The sequence below is a fragment of the Corvus cornix genome, chromosome 10 (assembly GCF_000738735.6).
Source record: "Corvus cornix cornix isolate S_Up_H32 chromosome 10, ASM73873v5, whole genome shotgun sequence".
NCBI classification, from domain to species: domain Eukaryota; kingdom Metazoa; phylum Chordata; class Aves; order Passeriformes; family Corvidae; genus Corvus; species Corvus cornix.
Window position 1 is genome coordinate 7283355 of NC_046340.1, and position 24770 is coordinate 7308124.

Here is a 24770-nt window from a genome sequence, read left to right on the forward strand (position 1 = left end):
TATTCTTATATGTATTCCCTACGAGAACACTTCTGTGTACCTATTTTTATATGTATTCCCTACAAGAACACTTGGCTTGGGTGAAGAAAAGTGATATTAAGAAATTCCCAGTACCTGTTGATACTGTGTGATATAAAATTAACTCCAGAATTGAAATGCAGGCCAAGAAGTGACCCATTGCCTTCTCTGTTCTGCACTTCCTCAGGTAAGGTCAAGTACATCAATTTTCTGTCTAGAAGGTCAGTAGTGAGAGTTATTGGGTTACCAAGGAGGTGGATTTCAAGAGACTTTGGAAATGTGACTGCTTGACTGCTTCTAGTTAGCCACAAAGTCAAGTTTGTGAAAAGGCTGCAAAGGGGAAAAAGTAGCCAAGACAAGTGAAAAATGACTAAATTCAAAACAAAAAAGTAATTTTTTTCCCACTTTGGTTTCTGATGCTCCTGTTAGGGGCTCAGGGGGCCAAAGGAAGAGATTAGCAGGGAGGATTTGGCAGGATTGTTTCCCGTTATGGGTTCTTATTTCATAAATCCAAATTCTGTACTCCATCCCAAGCATTTCTTTTCCCTGGATGTAGGAGCTCTGGATAGAGAGAGGTGCTGGGGATGGAAAGGAAAGTACTCCACCCAGCCCTTAAGATGATCTGCTAGTTGCTTATTTATAGTCTGTGGTTTGAGCTAGTGTTAAAGCCCTTGCTGACTTTGCAGTGGTAAATAATACTGAAGAGTTGGTTTGTCGATACCTCATAAAGCTGGGAATGGTTCAGTAATGCATGATGGGAAGTGAGGTGAGACTGGCTTCAGATGTAACTTGAACAATTAAACTTCTTTCATAAAGGCTGATTTTTATTTCTTTTTCTCCCTCAACCTCCTTTGTAATTTGGGATGGCTGAATGGATTGAAATAGAGACATCAGGTGTCTCACTCGTTCTTCATTCCCAGCTGGAAAGGCTTCTTAAGAAGAAGTAGGCTCCCTTTTTAACTGGTGTCTGTTGTTTCCCGCATATTTGGTTAAACACTCCTACCCAAAGTGAGTTTTGAAGAGGTGCTGAAGCAAAAGTCTGTTCCTGGGAGCAGTTTGGACGTGTGGCTGCAGAAACTCTGTTGATAACATTCAGGTACCTCAGCAATGGGCTGCTTCTGCTGACCTTAGAGTCAACGATCTCACCTCTTCCCATTTCCAGCACAGTAATCTCAGAATATCCACACCACCCCTGGCTGGAATAAGCATTTTAAGAATATTCTAGGTCTTGAGTTGTTTAATTCTGTACTACTAGTGATTAATTGTACTTCTTTCAGGGAGTAGGAATTGAGGCTTTTTGCTCACTTCTGGTTTTGTTCTTGAGATCTCTGAAAACCTCAGTCAATGTTGATTTTTTTTTTTTCTCTTCTCTTTGTTTCTTAACGCCTCAGATACTGCCTGTTTTGTTAAATTCTGGCTGTGGTTGGACTTGGAAGTATTAAAACAGCATTTAACAGAACTACCGGAGAAGTCTGAAAAAGCTGGGGAGAGAACTTCCTCTTAGGAGATTTAAAGCCCTTTCCTGGAGCTGCAGGAAAGTTTTCATCACAGTAGAAAGTTCCTTTTGCTTTCCTCTGTATCAGCCTGGGGTTTATTCACCTCCTAGTGTTTTTTTTCTGTGTTTTCTTCACACCTGCAAAACCAATCAAAATTCACCACTATTTTTCTAAACTTGCTTGTTTTCCTAGTTTCTTCAGAGGAACTTGAAATGTTAACAAACCAGTTTCTTAAGGTTCTATGCCAAAAGCCTTATGTGTGCAAATGTGGGTGTGCAGTTTGGAAGCAATCTGTGGAGCCGCTGGCTGCAGGCAACCTCCTTGCTCAGTTGCAATTGCCAGGTGTTTGTCCAGTGTGCCATTAATTCTGTGTGAGCTGCTGAGTTGCACAAGTGTAAAGACCAGGGGAAAACCCCCTCAGAATTGGTCCTGTGTTCTTACAGCTGGATAACGATGATTCTGTCATCCTGAGATATCCTGAAGAGTCACTGTTTCCTTCCCTCCTTGTACCCCTGCAGCACACTGTATAGTAATTTCTCTTTGGAAATGACTTTGTATGGCAATGTGGTGTATTGGTTGGGTGTCAGTGATGCCAGTGTCATGCCAGTAGCGCTTGTCACCAGAGGGCCTGGGAAATTGGCTAAAGTGGAAATTATATTTTATGTTCTCAGCCAGGAAGTTACTTCTGGGCTTCCCAGGAGCCTGCTGCAGTTTGATTTTGTTGACAGTCAGAGGTACCCGTTGGCCCTGCCCTTCTTTACTGTCCTGTTTAGGGTTTCATTCCTTTATACTAACACATCAAAATGCTGAATTAAGTGTACTGTACAAGGAAATGTTGTGCAGGAACTTCAAGCCATGCAGAAGGTGAATGGCACCTGCTGTCCAAAGAGCTCGTGGCAGCTGCAGGCAGTAGTGGGTTCCTTGCACCTCTCCAAAACATGTGGTGTCATGCTGACTTTACAGGAGGCTGGAGGCACAGGAAGATGTGCCTGAAGTGTCAAGCAACAGAGCCTCATGCTCTCTTCCTTCCCTCCTTTCTCTGGGCACCCTCAGCTCAGTAGCACCTTTCAGCACCCAGCAGCTGCCCTGGGAGGCTGCAGCAGGGATAAAGTGTGTGCACAGCTCAGCCTGACAGGAGCCCCAGTAGGATCCTCTGCTTGCTCATTAGCAGCAGACACCCGTGATGATGCCTGGCTCCTGTTCAGGAGGCAGCCAGCCATCCCCACTCAGCAGCTCTCAAGCACAGCCAGCCCTGCAGATGCTTTCCAGCAGCATCCAGCATGCCACAGAGGGGCTTTGAGTCCAAAAGCCCTTTGCTGTTTTCTCTTGGAACAGACCTGGTTGCCTTCATTGTCAGCCCTATATATAGATTAGCAACTATCCTTTCAGCTGGAGGGAACAGGGCAGACAGCTCAGGAGGAATGTGATCTGAGTGGGCTAGAAAGCTCAGACCTGAAGCATCACTGCAAATATCAGAATCCCCCACTGGTCAAATGACAGGCCTGGGTAGTATTTCACCTCTGGGTCTGTTTAATCTTTTTCCTGTGCCATTGGAAAATGGAGAACTGTGAATTTCCTGCTCAACGCTTCATTCTTTGTGCAGATGGAATCAGCAAAATGTCTTTTAGGACCTAATATTATCCATCATTGTTTTTAAATTTGGTATATTTGCAGGTGCAACACGTCTGGGGGGAAAAGAAAGTATTTTTACCATCTGTGCTGCTCCAATGTTTCTGCAGCCAGTGGAATTAATTATTATTCATTATTATTACACTTAGTGATAAATGTTCTGCATTAGTGAGGAATGAAGGAGGAGTTGACATTGCTGGCTTGAACATTACTTGGAGTTGAATGAACCTGCTCTTGTCCTTATCAGAGATAATGTGTGGTGATTTCTGACCCTTCAGTATATGCATCTCTTTCTTCCCATGAAGGAAGTGGTGGAGGGATTATGCCCCAGTATTTTTGTCCATCATCACAGGATTTTCCAGGTCCACACTGAGAGCTTGAGGTATAGACTGGGAGTGTAGAAGACAAGGATGAGAAGGCCAGAGGCAATGCACATTATTCTTTTCCTGGCTGAAGGAAGCTGCCTCAGCTGCCGTTGCAGGATTTTGGCTACTTCTGTCCCATCTTGGGCTGCCCAACGTGAGGGCATCCCAAAAAGTGCACACTGATTGCTTGGGAGGTATAGGCAAAGGGATTTATCAGAATTAATCCATTGGGAAATGATGAGTGCACCAGTGATGGCAGGGATTTCTGCTTCTCCATCTTCCATTTTTATCCTATTTTGGTTTTGTATGGCCATGTGTGCTACTTGCCATTTCCTGTTACCCTCCTAAATGAACCTGTTTAACAGAGATCTCCTAACACCATATGTGCTGGTGATGAACTCCTTCCTCTCCAACCATTTGCATTAAAGTCTATTAAGGTAATTACACTTGCTCTGGGAGACAAATCATTTCAAGAATCTGAGCTGCAGAGAAGTGAAATTCTGTTTCACTGTGCCAGTGATGCCAAAATATCTGCTGACATTTGTGTCCAACACAGCAGGGGAAATAAATTTCGACACTAAACTGCATGAATCAGATTGAGCATTGAGGGCTCTGATCTTCTTGCCCCACCTTTTCTCCTGGCCCATGGATTTTGTTAGTAATTCCAGCTTGCTCTGGTGGCTTTGCCTGAGGCTTGGGATATGAAAGCTTTCTCTCTCTGCATGGCTCCAGTAGAAACAGGAGTTTATTAATTTCCACACCTCACTGGAAAATAACAGAGATGAGGCATCTTGAGGAGTTTACATTTAAATGTTTGGCTGGTTTTAGTCTGGCTGGGAGACTGAGAGCTAAAATCACAAGTGGAAGTAATGCAGGTTAGGAGAATTTTGAAACTTGGAAAACTGCTCTTGTTGACTGTTTGCCACCCCTCCCCAACACAGGTACCTAATGAAAAAACCTATAACATCTCTCTGCTCAAGGATGTGTAGATAGTAGTATTGCAGTGAAGAGATAGATAAGCATTTACATTAGCCTAAAATATGTAGGTTTATCATGCTATGAGACTATAGTCAATAATCTAAATATTTATCACAGCATTTGGAACTGTTTGTAAGTCCTTTATCCGCTTAGTGATTTTCCCTTGTGTGTTATACTTTATGGCACGGCTCAAGAGTTAAATACAGTCAGCTCACCAAAGAGGTACCAATGGGAGTGGATACTCTTAAATTTATTCCCCTCTTTGCATCAACAGACTGATTCAGATAAGATATTTTGATGACAATTGCTTTCTTTTATTCCAGTTTGCTTGGATTGCAAATTCTGTGCATCAGGAGAAGTCAATTTTTTTTTTTCCCCTGTATCTGTATTATAGCCTGTGAATTCCTGGGGTGAGCAGGGTTGCTTGGCTTTCTCGTGATACAGGGAAGAAGCATTGAGAATTTAACTAAGTTTTCTGTCCCTGGGAATTTGAAGATGGTTCAATTACAGGTCAAAAGCAATTCTGTGCAAACTTCTAATTTGAAAAATGTTACAAGAAGGAAATATACATCATTAACTCATTTCTGTTACAGGGATAACTGTTTTTCCTCTTCATCTTTCTTTCAGCAGTAGTTCGGGGAGTCTGTCCATATAATTAATGATATCTGATTTATGTTAATCACTTATGATGTCTTTCTTGCTATGAAAAATGACTGTATTAAGCACACATGTACCTACCTTTCATATAAAACCTCCAAAACACGCTCACCAGAGTAAGACAAAAGAGTGCTGCACTTTAATGCCTGTGCTTGACAAACAGCAGGCACGCTCAGGAAGGAGCTGGAAATTGAAAAGTCAGGTCCTCCAGCCTCTTGGGGATGAGACGAGGGGAAGAATGGGAGATAGCAGGGGCAAGACAAAGGGAGGTTACAAAGGAGGCTGAAAGGGCATTTCTCCTGTCCTTGCCTGTTAATGGACACTCTGGCCATTGGCCTCTGTGGGACGTCCAAGGACTGCAGTAAATGGATCTTCTCATTGTTTGTAACAATGTGGTTTGTTGGGCAGGTTTGAAGCAGGCCAGGAAGGAGGTAAGGATTTAATGACTACGAGCTCTTTCATTGCCTGTGCCAAATCTTTCCTGGAGGCTGCAAGCCCAGGATATTTCAGTGGAGATAAATACATTTCAATTACTGCTATTTTTAATTAAAAATAGATGTCACAACTGATTTGGCACTTCGCTCTGACTTGTGCCTTGTTTAATCTACAATTATTTAGAAGAGTGCTTAAGACAGGGTACTGAGATGGGGAATCTTTGTAAATTGCAGTATGAATCTAATTTCAAATGACATTTTGGCAACCCCAGTAAGCATTTGTTTGGAATTCTGCATCATCTTCCATCCACACAGAAGAGCTCAAGCTCCCAACAAAAAGCAGAGACAATGCCATGCTATGGATTGAAACCATGGGATGGGTGATTTGATGAGTTAGAGCTGGGGGCAGGGAGCTCTACTCACCCACTGTGCTGGTAGGTGTTACCTGTGTATTTGAGGAAATTTTGTCACTCATATGTGGCTGTAGCTTCTGTGTTGGGGGGGTGAGCTAAGTGAGAGACTGTGAAATAAAGAGGAAAGGAGAAACTTTCTTGAACATGAGCTCTTGTTCAACAGCTCTGTCTTATCAGCTGGATTCTTCTTGAGTGAAGGCTTTGCCAAGCTTTGTCTTCTTAGTGTATCTTAAAATTGCTGTTCTATTTAATGTACGTGGGTAGCTGCTTATTAAGAATCAATCTCAACTAAAATGTAGCATCTGTTTTTTTTCAGTGGGCTTCATATTTCTCACTCAGTTTTTCAGCTTATAATATGAAGGGCTGAATTGTTTTGCTGAAGGCCACACAATGAGTGGCTGTGCCAGGGGGAATATCCTGCATAGTTTTTTATTCCTGTAAATGTCCTTTATAATAATGATATTGTGGCACCACTGAGGCAGATGTTCAGTGGTAAAAAGTGTCAGCAACCCCTACAGGTTTAAAGAAGTAGGATAGGAGGAGAAATGGTCTTTCAGATGTGGCTTGTCATGTATTAAAAAAAAAAAAAGGTTTATTTCTTCATTGAAAGTAAATGCTTCTCACAATGCAGAAAATAAAAATAAGGAAGAGGTGGTTGGAACTGGTCTTTGGCTGATGTGGCTAAGAGCTGCCAGCAGTGGGCTCATTCATCCCCCTCACTGTCCCTTCCTCCCACCTTGAAGTTGCCTGCTTCCCAGGCTGTGATGCATCACAGTGCTGGCCGCATCTTTGGCCAGGTCTGGTCCTCTGGAAACTTCTTCCAGGCCACTGGGTGGATTTTTCAGTGGTCAGTCCTGTTGTGTTTTTGCAGCCTATATGGGGAGTGGTGGAGAATTTGGCTGACTGACGGAAGCCTACATAATGTATCTCAAACTTTCAGCTATAATCCCGCACCTCCCTTTTGGCAGGACTTTTTATAAGACTTTTGCATTCCCCCAGCCTTGTTCCTCCTGAAAACCTCCTTCCCCCAGTAACACCTTAGGCTGGCTGGGATCCTGGAGTTTCTCCTTTCCAAATGAAGGGTCTGATAGGAGGAGGGATTGTCCCCCAGAGTCAGCTTGGTGGTGGTTTCAGCCATTAGGAGAGCCCTAAATGAAGAAATTTTGCTTGGCATTAAGGCCAGGATTTCATAATTTTCTGCTTTTATTAGTTTGTTTGTACTTCCTTAGCCCCTGGATGACAGATTTTAAACCACAGACCTTGCTGCAATCCATCTCTGTTCTTTCTTAACTGTGCTGTTTGGCTCAGTCTGATCCTGCTAGACATTCAGCAGAATGTCTAAAAAGCTGCAAAAACTAGGAAAAAAAAAATACAGAGAGGAAAAAGAGGGAAGAAAACCTTCTTTTCCCCCTTTCACCTTCCAGAAACTTTGGCTTGGCCATGCATGGCCCAGAAACGAGGACTTTCCAAGACAAACGGGCTGCATTATCACACCAGACTCCCCTGGCAAGGAATGAATTTTGACAGCCTAAAAACATATTTTTTCTGTGGATGGGGGAACAAATAGTTGCAAAGCAAACACTGAGCGTGTTTGCAGGTGCTGTGCTCCATTGTGTTTGCCAACCAGATGTTCTGTGCTGGGACGCTGCCCTGGCCTTTTCTGGGATGAAATGTCAGTCTGGATGAAATAGAATAAAACTCTGCACAGTCTCTTAGAATGAGCTGAGCTTTTAATTTGTCAGCTATTAATATAGCTGTGTCTTTGTATTGTGCAGGGCACCCGGCAAAATAAACATGTAAAATTTGACCTTTAGAAAATTAACTACCATTGGGCCATGGAAATCTGCCTTGCTACAGCAAGCTCTGGTGTACTTAGGTCCTATGGCAGTGCTTTAAAATCTCTTGCCATATGTCACTATGGGGCTGAAATGATTTTAAGGAGTTTTTCTGCATGGAGTACCTCGACCTGCTCCAGCTGAGTGCTACCGTGTGCATCTTGTGGTGTTCTAGGGAAAGGTGACAGAATGTGGACTTCCATCAGGCAAGTGTTAAGGATGTCTGTGAGTAACTCTCCCAGAGTTGTGCTTTCTCTATTGCTCCTGCAACAGGTTGGATTTGGGAGAAAATATTTCAAAATGTTGGGATAGGGGTGCTGGGTCTTGTAGTCAGTGATCCAAGAGGAAATTAGGTGGCAAACAACAGGATTTGAGCAGCTAAGCTTTGCTAACACAGAGATAGGACCAAGCTTTATAGCAAAAACTTTGTGCTGCAATGACTGAATGCAGCTATTAACTGCTGCTTTGGATCAGTGAATCCACTGTTGCTTCCACCCTTGCTTGAGTGATGGCCAGTATATGTTCCTTTCCCTTTCTAGTTCTGTTCTTACTGGAGAACAGCAGCAAAATTTGTCATGAAAATGAAGCAGATCATATTTAGCTTTTAGTAAAGGGCTCTAAGGAAGAGACTGTGATATTGACTTTCAAGCTGGTTTTCCCTCTCAAGGCCAGTGGATGCTTTTCTCAGTTTCTTGGTTCATCCAGCAAAATCCTGACTCATAGGTTTTCCCTGAATGAGGAGACACCTGTTTTCCCTGTGAGGAAACTGCTATGGTGTCAGCTTCTCCCCCACCTCAAGAACTAACTTTCTTCTTCCTTCTCCCTGTTGCCCAATATGACCCCCTCTTTTCTTTGTTGTCACATCTCTCACGTGGGCCACAAGAGTGGCTTCTTTGTTTTTCTTGGGTTTTTTGACCTTATTTTACACACACACAAAACACTGCCCTCGTGCTTGAAGCAGCACTGCTAACTGACAGGGATTTGGAGGAAGCATACCCATGTCAGCTACTGTCTGCTCTGGGATCTCTGGAGAACATTAATCATGGAATCACAGAATTGTTTAGGTTGGAAAAAACCTTTAAGATCATAGAGTCCAATTGTTGACCCAGCGCTGCCAAGTTCACAACTAAACATGTCCCCAAGCATGAAGGAACTCTTATCTTTCATCCTGGCAGCTCCCCTTAAAGATTTTCTTTGCTAAAATACTGCAGGCCATGTTGTCATGTACACAAAAGCCACATTTCACCTCTCCAGCAATGCATAGCATCCTAGAGTAGATATAAATAAAAATGGCCTTCAGAATTCCCTTTGTGCTCCCACAGAGTAATGTAAAACAGCCCAAAAAGAGAAATCAGGGCTCTGTGAGAGGGAGGATGCTCAGATTGTTGATGAGGTGCTGTCCCCAAAGACTTGAGCACTGTTGATTCCTTTCCAGTTAATAAACCATTTATTCATGGCCTGCTTTTAGCAGGAACTGAATGCCTTTTTCACTCAAGCTGTGATGTATAATTATACAGCTGACATCAAACATGAGCAGATACCAAGTCAAAGGAATGAATTTGGTCTTGTTCCTGTAACTCCATTTCCATGTTAACAATTTTTCTCCCCCTCTTTAAATTATATTTTTATTGAAAGCTTCAAAGGTCAGCATAGACATTCAGAGAATATTTGTAACTCAAATTGTTTAGTATTCTCTCATACAGCACAGCCCTCCATTACCCTGTGTCAGCAAATTAAGGAAATGAAAGTTGTGGCCAAGGATTACAATAGTGCTGGTGCTAACATTTTACAGCCCATGGCATGCTATCAATTTTAGCCACGGGAGAAATGTGCTGTTCACATACAGCAAGTGGGTGTTGAAGTTCTTAATCTAAAAATGAAATCTTGCCTCTAGGAGAGACAAGTAGAGCCCATAGATTTTCCTTGCTGCTGGATAAACCTCTTGAGCAGCTGAGATCTTTTCAGCCATGTGTTTTTCCTTTATCCGTTTTTCCTTGCTTTCTTCCTCACTTGGAGGCAGAGGCGACATCTGTTCTACTTGACTGGAAGGACAATACTGTAGCATAGAGATATGTGGGTGCCCATATATTCACAAGATGGAGGGCAAAGGAAGATGGATGGGTAACCTACAGACTTTTTCCTAGTTGCAAAACCCTCACAAGGTCTAGCAACACACATTCACCCAGCATCAATCTTCTGTGTAGTCCTAGGGAGGTTAATGGGATTGCTCAGCTGTTTAAGTACCTTGCTGAATGAAGGTGATAATTAATCAGGCTGCAAATTATTCAGGAGAACTGAATTTTAATGTGAGGTTTGCTTTACTCAATAGTTGCTATATAGTTGTTCAGAGCACACTTGATTCACCTGGGCCAAGAAAAAACTGATAGACCAGTTTCACTTAATTGCTATTCAGTGTTGGGTTTTGATTTCCCTGGTAGTGTTTCTTTTCTCTTTCAGACAAGGGACTTTTGACCTGCTTTTCTCTGTCTTCACTCCAAATCACAGCAACACATACCCTGTAGTCTTGGAAGGGCTTCAGTTTGGTCTCTAAACTTAAAAGGCTGAAGGCAATACATAGATGGTTCTACACTGTTGTCAGAAACAAACTTCCCTGGAGTGCAGTGTAATAAGGTCAGAGTTTATTGGGTAATGCTTAGTTAGTAGATGGCCCAAATATTAGGAGTTATTTTAGCTGGGGCATGAATAATTGAGTTGAAGGCAAACTAAAGTCAATGATCCCACTTATCAGGTTCTGTCACTGTGGGATATGATCGTTCAGTCTTTCACGTTCCACAGAACTGGTGTTAAGTTCAAAGTGATGTTGCCAGCTGAGCAGGTGGGGAGCAGCCAAGGAGCCCATTCATGCTGAAATGCCTTGATGCCTGAGCTGGATAGTCTGTAAATGCTCTTTTGGAGAGAGAGGTGGTCCCTCAGGAAGGATTTCACAGCCCCTGATTTCATCTCCTGCTTTTATTTGGATTTAAAGGGGGTTGCCTGTGGCTTGTCTTGCCTGCGCAGCATCACCCCAGCAGTGATGGGAGAATTAGCTTATTGCTGGGCCAGGTTTAACATCCCTTGCCAGTCCTGGAGACTGATGTGTTTTAAGGGTGGTGTGGGCGTGCCCTTTCCTACCCATTCTTTAAATGAGTCTTGCTGTGAGGATGGACTGGTGGGAGCAGAGGCTGTGATGAAATGAAAAACATCCCATGCAAGCAGAAGGGTGGAACTGGGAGGTGAATCTTGCTCTAAGACCCCCACAAAAATACCCATTTTTGACATTTGTTTTCTGCTGCAGTCTGTGAGTTGAAGAGGTGTCTATCCCCTGCTACTTTCCATAGAGCCCCTGTGGGGCTGTTCCTGATTTTAACTCACTTTGATAAAGATGATCCAGTTTGCTCAAATTCTTATGAGATCATTTTGACAGGAAAGACTCTGTAACAAAGGGGCTAATAATATCTTAGAGAAGGAGAACTAGAATGCACTGAGGATCATAAACTTGTCATCTCACATAACTGCAGCCAAAAGAAGATGGAGACTCATAAGAAGGAACTTGAGTTAGCCTTGAAAAACAGGTCTACTTTTAGATTTAGCAATTATAAAATCTGTAAATAGAAGGTGTTGTTTTCTGGTAAAAAAATGCTGAAAGAAATGGAGTTAATGTATTTTAACTATTTTATAATCTCTTTAGATATGCATAGAAGGACCTAATCCTATTATTTCACGTGTAAGGGATAGTAATATTTCACATGAACCATTTTCAAAACTGTTGCGTTCAGCAGAAAATGGATTCAATTTCCCCTGGGCTGATAAACTGGCAGCCACTAATTTGGGAGTCCATCAAACAGTACTGGACTCATAGATCTGAAATAACTGGAAAATGAACAGGAAGAGAACTGTGCTGCAGCTAGAGACCATTTCAGAGGTGGATTAATGGAACAGCGATTCAGAAACGGATCCCTGATGCCTGGATCACCAACCTGTTCCATAGGGCTCAACCCCAAACAGCAATAGGGGTGTTGAGGGGTATTGACAGACAATATCTGTCTCACACACAGAACCCAACACAGTCCAAGTTAAACAAAACCACATCTGCCAAGGTTGGGGGCATAGAAGTTGTGTGTCAAGCCAGACCTTTGGGATGTTATACTTATCCCTCAAAAACAACGTGAAGGTCTGGCCTGTTCTTTTCAGCATTACTTTCCTTTTAATTGGGAGAAGTAAGGCTTGTTTGCGTGAGAAATACAGCAACTTTATGCTGGGCAGGAATGGCAGAAGTGAAGCTGACAGGAGGCAGTTGGACTACAAATTAAAATTGAAGCAGACCAGTCTTTTCTCATTCCACCAGCTCAGGAAAATATTGAAAGTAAACCGCTGGCAAGTCGGCAGTGAAAAGCAAATTAGATTTGGGACCAGATGGTGTAGATCAGTATAATACAAGTTGATGTCAATAAAGCAGTGTGATTAACGCTGCCAAGAATATCACTCACGATCTTTTCCAATTTCAGGTGTTATTTGTAGCACAGGTGAGGAGCACACAGATGCGTGCACAGATCATTTTGGAAAGTGGGATTTAATTGAATCTCTGTTCCAAAAGAAAGTCTGTATCCAGATTTATCTGGCAGTGTGCAGGCACTAGAGACTGTCCTGGAGGGGGGAATCTGGGGCTGAGAAGGAAAAGAGCAGCACATAGGGTTATCTGATCCATGTCTAACCATGAAACTCAGTGCAAGACTTGATCCCGAGCACTGAAGGCTTGTGTGTCTGATAATTGGACAATGTGTTTTAGGTTTATGGATGTGATTTCAGCATGCTTTATATCATTCCAATAATTATAAATTTTGTTATTTCTCAGTAAGTATGAGTGTATCAAAGTAGAGTGTTACCTCATCAATATTGGGTTATTCTTATCAAACTCTTCGGTGTTGGTGGGTATTGTCTGACCATAATATATCCTTGAGACTCTTCATTTTTAGAATGCTCTGTGAATTAATTATGAAGAATATTTCATATAGTTGCTAGTCTGTGTTGTAGTTCATCTTCTGATGGCACGCTGAAATTCTATGTGAATATCTGATAGAAAAATGAGGCTTATGTAAAATAAAGGCCTCACTATTGGATTAGATACCAGTCTGCAAAACAGAGTTGTAAAATATGAGTTTGATGATAGAATGAAGAATAACTTTAAAAGTGAGTCACATTGTTTTGAGTGATGTAGTTGTTTTCCAGGAAAAATCTGTTGCCAAGGATCAGGGCATCCTTGGCAAGCTTAAATGTGCAATAACATCCCTTCTCAGTGCTGAAGTCTTTTCTTTTGGACGTTTTTTGGTGGGGAACTTGGTAGGAGACTTCAACTTTTCTCAGGGGATGAGTATCAGTTAAAACTGACTTTCTGCCACCTTTGCCCCTAGGCAGAATGAAATAGGCCATCTCTGAGGGTATATAGACACTTATTCTTATATCCTATGCATTGCCATAGGGATTCAGTTAGATAGAAGATCTGACCTTTATGGCAAAATATTTTGTTCTCTGACTCTTGCCTTTCAGAATATATTTTTTGTGACTTGATATGCAAGTTCATCATTCCCTGGATGTGCCTTTTCTGGTGTTTCTTGTGCTCATTAATCACATTAGCCATTCCTAGTCTTTGTAGCACACTGGGAGTTAATATATTCTCTCCCTTTTGTGTGTGTTTATAAGCATGTGTCTTCCCTTTGGTTTGTATTGACTCTGAAGGCTGGAGTGAGGATCAATGGCTCAGATTATTTCCTTGCTGTCAGCTATTGACTTTCTCTCGGCCTGATATCAGAGCTCCTTTCCCAGGGTGATGCTGGCAGGGTAGGAATAGGAGGGGGAGCTGAGCAAATGCTTCACAGAAATCTTGCAGTTTATCTCAAGGCATCTTTAACTGAATGCACATGAAGATGAGAGAGAAATTGCCAGAAACCTGCAAATTAGGGTAGAAAATTAGAGAGGCTGAAATTCTCTATCAATGGTGACAAAACTGGGATAGCTTTTGCCCCAAGAGGTTTATTTGTTTATATGATGATTGTTCTGCTCAGATGGTTTTGGAGCTGAAAGTGATTTCTTTAGCTAAACTGCTGTGCAGGTTGGGCAGTGTGGATTCCCTTCACTGCAGCAGAAATAATCAAGACCAGTATGTGTGGACACAAAATCCTCCAGTTTCTGGAAAAAGGTTTTTCCTCCATTCATCTACTGTGCTGTGGGTTCTTAATTCATAATTCTCTGCTATATCTGTAATTATCTACATCAGAGTACAGTAGTCACAATTTAATTCCTAATTAGAACAGCAGCATTTTACCTTTTCTGCCAAAGATGATGCTCAAGTGTCAAAATAGAGAAAAAGGGTAGATACTTTCAAGGGAAAGTGAATTTGTTGGAATATTAATAGCTTCATCTTCTACTATAACAATAGTCTGTTTTCCAGTGTTCCCAGTTTTTTACAGGTAAGTAAACACTTATCTGGAACTCTTTAGGCTTTGAATTACAAATTGTAAACATCTAGGTGATAGTATAGATGTGGAAGAGATGATGATGGAGTAATAGGGAAAGAGAAGCTGGGCATGATTAAGTCTCTGAAGTACTGGCAGCTGATTCTGGAAGAAGACAAGGTCCTGTGTTGGTCAGCATCTCTCCAACTTGGCTTCTTGTCCCACCTCCATCCCTGAGGATTGGGAGACTCCTTCAAGCCAAAAGGAAAACTTCCACTGACTTCAGTGGACTGGAGTTCTTGGCATTGCTCCAGAGCTGTAAGGCAGTGGGAGAATGTGTGTGGCAGCCCTGACCCCATAGTCTGGGTGTCAGGTGGGAAGCTGGAGAGGCAGCTGGGATGTCTTGTGTCCCTGAGGCAAAGCATTGAGGGTGAATTGGGATCCACTGCTCTGCTGGGTGTGGGCATGGGGTTCATGGAGAAAAAGCTGGAGGAGGGAAGGATGAGCGTATCCCATGGGCTGAGAAACACTTTGGGTTTGGATCTGGCTTGGGTTAGCTTTAGATACTGAGTCTGGCTGATCTGTCAATGTTGGAGCTGTAATTGGGCAGTTCAAGGTGTTGGGGGAATTTAGAATAAATGCATTGATCAAAGGCAGAGTATGGTTTAGGCAGCTAACCACAAAATTGGCATGATCTCTATTTTGCACAAGGGAGATCCTCATAGATCTTCCTGGGCTGGGATCCAATCCTCCCCTCCTCTCCCCATGCTTATTTTGTTGGTCAGCTCAACCCTACCTTTTCATCAACACAGCCCATCATTAATGTATGTACCTAGCTATGTGTAAACACAAATATATAAACTAACTTCAGCTAGGATGGAAAGATAAATAAGTGCCTTTAGCAGAATTTCCCCTCTCGGATCTGCCTGAAAGCAGACAGTGGAGTTGATTGTTTAGCCCAATTTAGTTTTCATTTAACCAGACCAGAGAGTCTATATTACAAATGACATGTGGCTACCACAGTAGCAAAGTCGCTGTTTACTTAATCAAACATGATTAATGCATTGGTTTTACATTAGGATCTGCTTTTCTCCATTGTGGGAGTAGTCAAGGGGTTCTCTTTGTCTGCTAGCAAGGAAGAACATGTTTTTTATCCTATCCTGCTTATTGTGCAGTCATGTCAGCAGTAAAAAATGTCTTTTAACATGCCTTCTTTTATCAGTAGAGAGATCAATACAGCAACTTTCTGAAAGCATAATTCAGTTACATGTGTTGTGGGAGACTAACGTGAACTCTCTTGGCGAGAATGCTTTTCAGATAGGCAGGGAAAGACATCATGGACTTTATTTCAGAGCAGGGTAAGATTAAAGGGATTTCAAGCATGCTTTGAAAATATCTTATAAAGGAGGTTGGTTCAGGCTTGCAGAGGGATCTGTGGTCCAGAATGGAAATCAAGCATTGCTGCAGATAAGGTTTGCATTTGCATCAGTGGTGGAACCAACAAAAAAATCTCTGCTGCTGAATTGGACCTGGACCTGAAAATGACAGTGGTGGATGGTGAGGATAGCAGGTAGATGGATGTGTTGGCTTCAGGAGAAAGCCACCACTGAAATGGAAAATTTTCGCCCAAGAAATAACTGTAAGGAGTAAACTCTGCCCTGAGAAAAGCTGAGAGATTTTAAGGGGTTTTGGGAGGTGTTGGACAGACATATCCTCAGTGAACCTGCACTTGGCGAGTGAGGACTACTGAAGCCATTAAAGGAAGCACTGAGGTGCACCGTGACCTTTTCTGCTGTTTTATCTTGGGTAGGACATGCTTTTAAAAGAAATACAGCAGCACTATTTGATGGCTTTTCCTGGCAGAAAACAAGGAGCTGACCTGAGTTAGAAAGTGGGCAACCACTTAGAGTTTGGCTGGGGCATGAGTACAAAGGGCTTGCAAAATATATGTCAGGTGTGGTGTAGAGGGTTTTGAAGCACCACCTGTCACAGGTCTGGATTTTATTTTCCCATTTATAAACACCAAGGAGGTTTTCTTCCTCCCTTGAAAATGCGTGAGTCCTCCTTGACTCCAAGAAATGCTGGGCCAGTACCTTCCCTTGATTGTCATTCACTGTCCTTAATAACCAGTCAGGATAAATTTAATAACTTATGACTACTTTTTATAGTGTGCTCACAAAATCTCATCTTGAATCAGGAGAGATATCCATAAAAGCTACTGAAATCCAGAATATTTATCATGTAAGTGACCGTAACATGTTTCTCCCTTTTTCCTGATGACTTTGCTGACCTTAGCACATTGTCAGCCTGGTTGGACCTCACTACCTGTCTACAGGAATGTTTTAATTTTCAAACAGATTCCTGTACTTACCATAGTCATTAACATGTAAATACATCTCATAAAGCACAGAAATGAACTAATAGTTACAGCTTTTCCAGCCATTAACACATGTGATAGTTAAGCCTGATTATGAACTTCACTTCATTGGCAACATATTTCTGTGGGTCTCTGTATTTCTCTGCCTGCTCTGAGCTGGACTAACTTGAGAGTCCATAAGGCTAAAATCTAATTAATTAAATAGCAGCATTAGTGCTTGCACTGGGGTTAAATGTGCCAGGGAACATTTTTTTCTAATTCTCAAATAAATCTGCTTATTGAAAATACCATCCTAGAAATAGGAGTCTGACTTTGAGAGATGCCCTGGAATTTAACAGCCCATTATTTTTATATGGGCAATTTATTGCAGTCAGAAGTGATACAGTTCATGGAAAGCGGGTGGATGGATGTCTGAATCATTCCATCACCTGTCATGACTCATTCCCATCATTTCCGTCTCCTCGGGAAGGGTGCATAAACATGTCTGCAGACTTAACCATGGCCCAGAGCATCTCATTAAAATATTGCCTCAGTTAAGGTCAGGAAAGTGGTTATGTAGCCCCATGACTAGATTGTAGAAGAGAGGAGGGATTGAGATCTTGACTGCTTCATTCAGAGAAGGGTGTCCAAACCAAAAGCACACCAAGGGTCTTCTGCCTGGGCTTTTTCTTCTCACTTTTGCAGGCAAATTCACAGCTGTGACTCCTTCAGGAATTTTATAGAGTAGTTTGGTCTGGCTGCTCTGTTCCTTGAGCTCTGCCTGCTTTCAAGGGTCCTCTCATTCTCTGGATTATACTGGATATGGTGATATTTTTGCTGGTGGTTCTGTGTCAAAATATGCTGATGTAGCTGCTTCTCTAGATACAACCACATGTTTTGGTGATAGTGAGACAGATGACTCCTGTTGGAACTCAGACAGTGAAGCTAGCACACACCTCATGTATATTCTGTCTTCCTTCCTCAGCAGACTCCCATAGGGTGAATGGCGCAAACCCTTTTGTGGATTGGCTAAATCCACCTTCAAAGTGTGCTCAGAGAGTTTATCCAGCCTGTTCCTCACAGCAAGAGCTCTCTTGACCCAAGCTCTCAGCTGACCTGCTGTGAGCTGACCTGGCCAAATGCCACGTGGCCAGAGTTAACTCAAGCAGAATTTATTAGCTTGCAGAGGGCACTGCATAATCCAGTTACACAACTTCACTTTTGGAGCTGGCTTGTGTCTGGCTAGGTTGGAAGATGGGTAAACGTCTCTGGAAAATTATTTATTATTATTTATTAACAATGAAATCTTGTTATTTGCTTGCTGTAATGGCTAAGAAATCTAATCACTGATTAAGATTGCACTAGGGTAGAGATACCTCAAATAGGGCAGCAAAAATACAGTGTGTTGAAAGGAATTTGTATTCTGGATGTCGCACACCGTCAATAGCAAAAGGAGCTTCAGGCTGAGCGCAGCAGTGATAAGCTCATGCATCCGTGTGCTTTGTGAAAGAAACATGGTGCCAGTGGGGAAATGAAGGCATTCTGCGGCTCAAAGTGGGGTTGGGACACACAGTAGGTGCTCCCCAATGGATAGAGACTCTGGGACTGCATCCCTGGAGCGCAGCGAGGCACAAGAAGGTTTGAGCTTGCCAGCCCTCGGCCTCTGGTGGAGCTCACAAAACACGAGCAATCTCTGTCCTGTGTCTTCCCCAGGTCTGTGCCTTGCAGAAATCACCTCAGCAATTGTTGCTGGCTCTTCCTGAGCTGAATCCTTGGCTTCCTGAGCTTCATCCCTGGCTCTGCATGGTGATGTGATGTAATCGTGTGAGTGCGGCCCTTTTATTGCACTGAGAGCATAATGCCCCATTATTCTCCAGACAAGGGTAGGGGGAAACAGCTGCTTTACTGATTAAGTAAATAAAAGCATGACTCTCCAGTCGTTCTCCCTCATCCAGCACGCGGAAATCTGCCCAGACTCTGCACATTGTCACCGTCCACTCAGCTCCTTGCCCCCAAGTGCCATGAAGGCAGGCAGTGCCTGCAGCTGGAAGGCTGCCCTCGCCTTGCTCGCTCTGCTCCAAGTGGTTTTGTGAGTCAGGCGCTTCGCTTGTGCACAGAAACCCGTATTCCATCCTGCCTTTCCATTTGCTCATGCCCCTCTGCTGCCAAAGTAACCATGGTAGGGGCGGCGTGGGGGGTGGAGGGGAGGGGAGTGGCGTTGCCAATCTCTCATTAATTTCTAGATGCAGAATGATGGGGGTGATGCATGTGAGAGTCTAATAATAATGACCTGAGGTCCCAGGCATGGAGAGCAAGGCAAACTTCTTTAACTAACAACTTAATTATAATAAATTTGAGTCTAAGAGCACCAGGCAAGTAAATCAATCAACCCTTGCAGGCGGGCTCATTAAAACTAGCAAAGTACAGACCATAAAGTTCATCTTATTAAAAGGGATTAGCATTTTCCTGCTAAATCCTTTGCTGCCCATGGGTGCTAGGAGAGAATGTGCATTCTGAGGTTCTCTGTTGTTGCAGTGGTAAAGGGCTGGCCCTGCACAGCAGTAAATGCCTTCAGTCCCCACGGTCAGTCTCTTGGCTGCCGGTGGGCAAGGCTGGATAAATGCTGGTGGATCTTTGCCAGTCTGGCCCAGCTGTGGGTTGCCAACTGTCCCGTGGAGCAAGCGAAACACTATCGGGGCCGAGGTCTTTCTTGCAAAATACGAGTCAGCTTGCTCTCCAGGCTTTTCTCTAGTCCTGTCTTACAGACTGAGACATCACCTCAGTAATTGTTGTTGGCTCTTCTTCCAATGACTCTTCCCTGGCTGTGTGGGATGTCTCTTCTCCTGTCAGGTCTTAATATATTGTAGCCCTCAAGCAGCATTTTCTATCTTTGCCTTTCTTTCCTGGCTGTGTGGTACAGTACTTTGGGTTTTCTAGTGTTTTGAGAGGCAAATTTTCACAGACCCAATTATGATCTTGTTCCTTTAGGAGAGTATATTTACCTTGGAGGACACATTAAACTGAGAACAGCTATCAAAACAGCTGGCATCCTTCTTCCTGTTTCCCTCTTCTGTCAGATACAGTGTTGATGGCAGGAGAGGCATTTTTTTCCCTTTTCAAACTTTCCTCTGCCCACACTTGCATTCCAGTGGTGACCCTCTGCCTGTGCAGCACCGCTCACTGCTATCGTGGAAACATGGTATGAAAATTGCTGTTTTTTCCACGGATCCTGGAGCCTGCAGGGGATGGTGCTGGAGGGGTCTTTCCTGCTCCTGCCCTGGATTTCTGATGGAAACTGATTTTTTGGAGGAAAAGAGAAGTGTATCACAACAGGGTCTGTCACTGGTTGAGCAAAAGATCTGGAGTTAAGAGGATTTTTTCCATGGAGAGACAACTGCAGTTAGGAAGGTGGGGAGGAGCAGGCTACACAGACCACCCTATGCTGCACCACCCCCACAGCTCTGCCCCTCTAACCCCCTTCTTGATGAGACTGCTCTCTCCCATTAGATGGACACTACCCAGTGCCAGCAGCTCAGTCAGCTGGTGAGGAGAATGGACACATGGGCTCAGACTGAATGTAAAAGGCACAGCTCATGGCACACTTCCCTCAGCTCCTGCTGTGCCCAGGCAGCACTTTAATTGCACAGCAGTTTACAAATAACTGTACTTCATAGGATGGAAGTTCCCCTGCACTATTTTTAATCCTTTCCAAAGGTCTTTTTCTTTTAAGCCCTGGGAGGCCTCGGGGGCATGTAGGAAATTAAGCAGAGCTTTGCAGCAGTTCAGGAGTTCATTGAGAACAAGGAGTTATGTGTGGGGAAGTATGGTGGGAGAGGTAAGGATGAGAAAAAGTGGAGCATCTCTTTTATCCCACTAGGCTTCCCTTTTGCATAGGAAGTACTGAGGGTCTTTCCTGCTCTGCTTGACCCATCAGCAGAGCACATCACAGAGAGCTACAGGCTGCTTGGGGGAGAAAAAAAAAAATGGAAGAAGAAAATACTTATTTTCTACTGTGTTTCCAGTCAGCCAGCACTGTGCTGCTTGAAGAGCCTGTGCTATCTCTCTGTAATAGCAAAAAACTGCTGAGCAGAAGGAATGGGTTTTGAGATTGCACTTGATAGGGAAGTGCTGGCAAGTGGACACAGGTAGGTGTCTACCAGTCTGTGCTCCCTCATCAGCTCCAAGAGCTTTCTGGGGAACCTTTGGGTGTTGTCACTTAATTTTTCTGTGCCAGGTTTATGATTTGGAGTGTGTAGTACTTAACACTGTGCATATCAGGTAAAATGATTAGATGAAAGGCACTGCTTACTGCACAAATGTATTTCAGCTTAATTCAAGAACTCAGCCTTCCCTACTGCAAATGAGTGCAGAATTTGGAGCCACTTTTATGCCTTTGCCTTCAGGCACCTTCAGCTTCACACATCCCTTGAACCTCTGACTGGCACTAGCTTTGCATGGTTTTGTCTTGATGAAGGAGTTACCACAAAAGAGGAGGAGCCCCTTGTGCTCCCCATCTCTAGCAATCTTTCCAACTTCCACAGGGGCAGGAACAAATTCAGGACAGACCCAGTACCATCACCACTTGTGTGAGTTCTGCCTGCCAGTGTGATCAATGCAGGATTCAAAATAGTACAGTTTAATTAGAATACTGTAGAAAATATCTATTCTTTTTTTCTGTTGTTTCCTTGTATTTTCCACTCACTGCCTTCCCTTCACATCCCTTTAGCTTTTGCCCAGAATTCACCTCAACCCACAGGCTTTCTTCTATTTTTTCCTTTTTTTTTTTTTTTCTGGGAGGTGAGGGGTTAAAACAATAAATATATTGGTTCCTGTTTTTTCTTCTCTGCAGCTCCTGAGCCCCAGCTGGGTGCAGACATGGAATAGTAACAAGTCCATGGGAAAGGCTCATCTTCTCACAGCCCTTGTAGCAGCACTCTGAGCTCAGTGTGAACTTCCCAGAGCACAGAGGCAGAGCTGAAACCCTCACTGATGCTGCCAGGAACTTTCTGCAGGGATTAAAGCAATAGGGTGGAGATGAAGTGTGTGTGAACCCAAACTGGATTCCAGGTGTGTATGAGGAACAGTGTACTTGGTCTTCAACTGAGTTTAAAATATGTATATATATACTTACATAATCTGTGGCCATTGGCAGTTAGCTCTTTATCATCCAGAGACACACAGTATGGAACTTCCAGACCTTGAAGGAAAGCGCATTTCTGGTGCTGTCTGGAGACAAACGCAAGGCAGCAACATCAGCTCAGTGTTTGTTCTGGTTCTAGACACTTAATGATAACTTGGTTTTGCTTTTGCCCTTTCACAGCAGGTGCTCTGTTTCTATGAACTGTAGTTCTGCTGAACACTTTCTGTTCCTCAATGTTCCTGATGGAACAGAGGGAATTCTGCATCCTTGCCGATGGATACGTTTGCTTGGATTGGTGGCTCAGCCTGGAGAATGGCAAGAGGGAACAGGCTCACCCCTGCACAAAGACTAGCATGATGCAGGCAGCTTGGGTGGTCTCAGCTGGGTGCAATCCCATTTCTATTTCCCCTTGGCTCTGTGTGTGCTCATGGAGAGTTACTGTGGCTCAGTTGTCACTGCTGTTTTGTTATAATAACCCGACTGCTGTCTCAAAGCCCAGTTCCTAACCTGGCACTAGGGAATGCCAGCTCCTGGGAGGTCTCCAGTGTGTTGTGCATGGCTTATCTCCTGGGGATGCAGTGGAAGGCAGCATCCAGGTGATGGTAAAGTTGTGGCAGGGGGAGACACCAGGTTGGCAGAGGTGTGTTGGCACTGCAAGGTGACCGGTTGACCTTATGTGGTAGAGCTGTTCAGCTCCTGTTTTGCTAAAACTCAGAGTCAAAAGTACTGAAACTGGAGCAGGTAGAGATGAGAAAGCACTGATGGATGTTTGTTATGTCAGCTTAACTGGGGTGGAAGTGCCAGGAAAGCAAATGAAATGAAATGCCCCACAATTGTGCCTGATGTTACCTAACACTGCACTCTTTTCAGTCACTTTGATTAAACACAAGATATTTCTTTATTTTCATGCATTCTTCATGGAGAAAAATAAGGGGAAAAAACAGAGAGCAGTGAGACAGTCTGTACTTCCCGGACCCCTTGCCAAGCAGTAGAGAGCAGTGGGAAACAGTTAGCAAAGGTGTCAGATTTTCTCTAAGGGCAGTCACAAGGCTCTTGTGCCAAACCCTATTTGACATTTAATTTAAGATCCATGTAAAGTAACAGCCAGGGCAGGCAGAGCGTTCCAGTTGACAGACTGGTTCTATTTGCTTTAATTTCCTTAGTGTGATGGCCAAGTTTATCTGTGAGTGAGAAATAATCAGAGTATTATTTTTTTTGTTAGCCCATCATGAAAAGAGAGTGCTGTGTTGTGCTCAGGCACCGTTTTAGGCTTCAGGTGGCCCTCATTAGGGAACATAATGCAAGAGAGCTGTGCGTCAGTGCCGGAGGAGCCAAAGAAAGTTGTGCCTCTTTGGTTAAATTCTGCTGAAGTCAAACACTCTGTTCATGTTCTGAACTGAGCCATTCAGCAGGTTTAAAGGTGCAGAGACGGTGTCTGTGTGTGGTGCTTTGCAGCCCCGGAGCCAGGATGTGTGAGGAGAGCAGGGAGAGCTTCCTCCTTCCTCAAATGTGGGGTCAGGACCACTCAGTGCAGAGGGGTTTGTGTGAGGATGTGTCCTGTGTGTGTGCAGAAGGACCATCCACAGAACCTTGAGGGACCAACCTGGTCTAGCAGAAGGTGCCCCTGTCACTAGCAGAGGATTGGAATGAAATGATCTCTGAGGTTCCTTCCAACCCAAACCATTCTATGATTCTGCTCTGTGTTGTTCATGCTTGAAGCCCATGGGTAGGGAAGGAAAGGGCAAGGGTGGTGAGGGGAAGATTGCAAAGGGGTTATTCGCATTCTCGTTTCTTTTCTCCTGTTGGAGCTGAGAAAACTGATCTAGTGTGTTGCTGAGGAGGTGAGATGGGAATAAAGCCTACCTGGAGTACTTGGAGGGAGTGCTGGGAGTTCATCTGAGGCCTGTGTGAGGAGGGAAGCAGTAGTGGAAGCTGTGCTGGCTGTGTAGCTAATACTGGCAAAGGGAAAATGCTGAGGGGTGCATGTAGGAATGAGTCAGGAAATGTATTAGGTACTTAATTTTTTTATTTTTTTTTAAGAAAATAAATGTGTTTAGTCAACAGCATTTTATGTTACCTCCAAGGGTACCTGTTTGGTGATGAAGATATGGAATTATTATGTTAACCACGCAGATAAGGAGTATCAGGGGAGGAAAGTCTGTGAAACAAGTGATTTGTCACATTGAAGACCAAAAGCAGCTGCAGAATATGAAGCAATGGCAGGAGAAAGGTTCCCCAGGCAGTGGGACAGAGACAGCAGCCTGCAGGCAGCACTGGCTGGGTGGAGGAGCACTTGGCTGCTTTTCCAAGGTCATTAGGAAGTCTAGACTTTCCCATAAAAGGGTCCCATTTGCTGGAGAATCCTTGGGCTAACACTGCCCTGAGGGTTTCACAGAGAACTTAAAGGCATCCAGAACAGCCTGGCTAGACTGAGGGCACCTTCCCTGAATTCTTCTGTGTATGGACCTTGGAAGAAAACTCTGGGGGAGCCTGGCAGGAATTATTCCATAGAATATGTAGCCTGCCCCACCAGAAGGTGGCTCTGGGGCTGGCCCACCTGGTGGCTGGGCCACTGCTGTTCCAGACTGGCTGAATTTAGCTCCTCTTCAGGTTCCTTGCCCAGTAGACAGAACAGAGGAGCCAAAACCAACTGCATTCCTCTCAGAGAGCCAGAAATTAAAAAACTGCTTCTGTGTGCTGATGGAGGCATTTGAGGAACTCTATATATGCAGTTATTCCTGAAACTCAGAAAGGAGACTTCCACCTTTGCTACAAACCTTTCTTGGTGCCTCATCACTGGGTTGTTTGACCAATTTCTTGCTGCCATCCTATGGCTTTAAGCACTTTAAATACCAGCTGTCCTCCCTATGCTAGAGAGCATCTCTGTCTAGCACAACACATCTGGAGAGAGCTTCTCCATAGCAGTGTTCAGAGCAAATCACAAGTCCAAACTCCTCTGAGATCACAGAGTGTGCTCTTGTTCCTGTTTGCAGGGGCTGC